The following is a 3,421-nucleotide window of genomic DNA, read 5'->3' on the forward strand; positions in this document are numbered from 1 at the left end:
AGAAACGACTATAAACTATAAACGAACATAGAGGAGAGTTCAGAGGCAGCTGAAGAAAAAACGCCCAACTGCTCCTAATAGTCCGTTTACCAGCAGCAGTGTACATGAGGCCTTAGAAACACTTCCCTCACACTTAACCCTTTGATCACCAACTAGTGTTAACCCCTTTCCTGCCAGTGTCATTTATACAGTAATCAGTGCATTTTTATAGCACTGATCGCTGTATTAATGTCCATGGTCCCCAAAAAAGTGTCAGAAGTGTCCGATCCGTCCACCGCAATGTCGCAGTTCAGGAAAAAAAAAAAACCCCGCTGATCACTGCCATTTCTCCTCACCACGATCACGGGCATCGAGTCCGCAGGCGCGCGCGCCCACTTTCCTCCTTGCACGGAGTCACTCCCCCCAGCACAGTCGGTGTCTGTAACCATGAAAATGGCTAGCAGCCTCTGATAGGACTCTTCAGCAATGTTTTTCCCCTTTATGGACATACAGTATATTTCTGTTGTTTTTTTATATTAATAGGTAATACTTAATAAATATGGAATACATATACGCTAATGCTGGCTGTGCCTTCCTCCTGCGGGGATCATTGGAGGAACGAGCAAAAGTTGTGCACCTGGCAGTGGGAAATACTGTGTGCCTGGCTGTGGGGGCTGCAACAAGGGAAGATCCTGGAAAGTACTAGCGGCTCCTACAGGAGTAGCGCTACAAATTTAAAAGACTTTCCAGTGAGTGTATGGAGACTCTGGACTTGTAGAGAAGAACTTTATGATGAAATGAGCCACCAGAACACGGTAATTATTTCGTAGTATTTGGAGACAGAATGGAGAGATAAAGCTTTGCTCATCAACCTTAACCGTGTAGATATCCAACTTCTTAATGAGACACGAGTTTGTGACTAGTTGCTTGGGATCAACAAAAGGTTCCTTGATGGCTACATCTTGATACTCAACATGTCAAAACCATAGACATTCTCCCACCATCTTGTAGCCCTTGTACTGTCCATCTTCTATAGCAGCTGCATAGAGTGTTGCACGATCAGAAAATATTAGCCAATCAGGTGTCAGCCATTTGCTCCGTAACCGTGTTGAGCATTGTTTCATAGAGCAGACAACATCCCATCCATTCAATGAATATTATGTCAACTCTTTTGACTGGCAGCTCCATTTCCCCCACCTTGCCCTTGAAGATGGTTACATCGTGACCTAGTTTGTTTGCCTTTACAATCTTGATGATGTAGTCCAAAATACTTGAGCACCCAATCTTTTTTTTGTCCCAGCCTAAAGGCCCGTAAACACATATGAAAATCAGAAGTAAAATTTCGTCAGACAAATGATCTGCCGATTTTCGGATCGTTAGTACGGTGCTTTTGACAGCCGATTCCATTTTTTCCTCAGATAAAAGCTGGATGTGCAGACTTTAAAATTTTTGTCGGATTTGAACTCAACGTCCCATTTTCGTTTAACTACTTGCCTTTAAGAGGCAGGGATAGCAGGCGTGACCGTGCCCGCGGGACCGGCGGACTCGATGTCCGCCGGTCTCCCGGCGATCGTGTCACAGACTCAGGACGGGGAAGTGCCTATGTAAATGAGGCATTTCCCCGTTCTACCTTGTGATATGACAGAGATCACTGCTCCCTGTCATCAGGAGCAGTGATCGCTGTCATGTGACTAGTAGTCCATCCCCCCACAGTTAGAATCACTCCCTAGGACACACTTAACCCCTTCATCGCCCCCTAGTGGTTAACCCCTTCACTGCCAGTGTCATTTACACAGTAATCAGTGCATTTTTATGGCACTGATCGCTGTATAAATGACAATGGTCCCAAAATAGTGTCCGATGTGTCTGTTATAATGTCGCAGTCCCAATGAAAATCGCAGATTGCCGCCATTACTAATAAAAAAAATTAATAATAAAAATGCCATTAACTGTTCCCTATTTTATAGACACTAACTTTTGCGCAAACCAATCAATATACGCTTATTGCGATATTATTATTTTTTTTTTTTTTACCAAAAATATGTAGAAGAATACATATCAGCCTAAACTGAGGAAAAAAATGTTTTTTTATACGTTTTTTGGGGATATTTATTATAGCAAAAAGTAAAAATTTTTTTTTTTTTTTAAATTGTTGCTCTTTTTTTGTTTATAGCGCAAAAAATAAAAACCACAGAGGTGATCAAATACCACCGAAAGAAAGCTCTATTAGTGGGAAAAAAAGGACGTCAATTTTGTTTGGGTGCAATGTCGCACGACCGCGCAATTGTCAATTAAAGCAATGCAGTGCCGAATCGCAAAAAGTGCTCTGGTCAGGAAGGGGGTAAAATCTTCCAGGGCTGAAGCGGTTAATCAGTACGGTTTTCGTACCAAAAAAAAAAAAAAATCGTAAGAGCAAGACTATGCATGCTCAGAAATGAAAGAATACATACAAAACTATTCAACACATTACATCACTTCTGAAGTTGTATTCTGTCGTACGAGAATTTTCGTATGGTGAGTAACCTCTTCACTTTCGACATGAGACGAGCATGCAACAAAAAATGGACAAACGGTCATCCGAAAATCTGATCGTGTGTACGAAGCTTTAGCTGCCAATATGCAGAGCATTCCTGTTCCACTTCCTACATCCAAGATAACTTTGTCCTTGAACAAGTGTCTGTTGTGAAGCATTTCGTTTCGATAGTTTAGAGTTCGAACTTCATTTTTAACAATTCCTTGTGGATACCAAAGTTTACAAATGATTCAAAGTAGTAGTCTTTAGAAGTCATCTCTTCAGCTGATGGTTTGATGCTGCTCTCTGGTTGGATACAGAGAACCTCCATGCTGCCGATGTTTGCTTCCACCATGTTTCCAGCACAGAGTCTCCCTCGCCTGCTGCACTGCACACAACCAGAAGCCTATGAATATAAAACAGGCTTCCTATGAGAGAACTGCGACATGTAGCGAGGCCTGGCTCTATATGAATCCTTGGAGAACCCTGTCCACCACTTCAGCAAGTCAGATAGAACCTGCCTCATTTCCTGGCTCATCTAGCCCTTTCCTTTCTTCAATCGTGGAGACTCATCGTTACATGTGAGCATTATCTAGAATGGTCTGTATGCTTATGGAACACCCATTCCTCAGGGTTGGACAACTGCAACCCAATAGCTGGTCCCAAGGCAAGTCCCTTCATGCCTCTGCCTCTGGGAGTCATGCTTGTAACTGTCAGTCTTGCAGGGCTTCAGTTGCCCACTCCTGCTCCAGACTGACATCCACCCATCAAAACATTGTGATATTTGCATAACTCCTTACAAGTGCCAGCCTACTGCTTGCATTAGGACTGAGGGTTCTTGAGAGGTGTACTTAGACAGGATGCTGTGATGTTGTCAGGAAGGTATATATAACACCCTGACGGTCCCTCCTACCAGCCATGATCTGCCTT

General features: G+C 43.1%; 1 pseudogene; it reads right to left on the reverse strand.

The window, feature by feature from the left end:
* Nucleotides 1-592: 592 nt before the first annotated feature.
* Nucleotides 593-1,386, reverse strand: LOC141140412 (protein arginine N-methyltransferase 1 pseudogene; annotated as a pseudogene).
* Nucleotides 1,387-3,421: the final 2,035 nt, after the last annotated feature.

Source organism: Aquarana catesbeiana, linkage group LG04 (genome assembly GCF_042186555.1).
Source record: "Aquarana catesbeiana isolate 2022-GZ linkage group LG04, ASM4218655v1, whole genome shotgun sequence".
In the NCBI taxonomy this organism is placed as follows: Eukaryota; Metazoa; Chordata; class Amphibia; order Anura; family Ranidae; genus Aquarana; species Aquarana catesbeiana.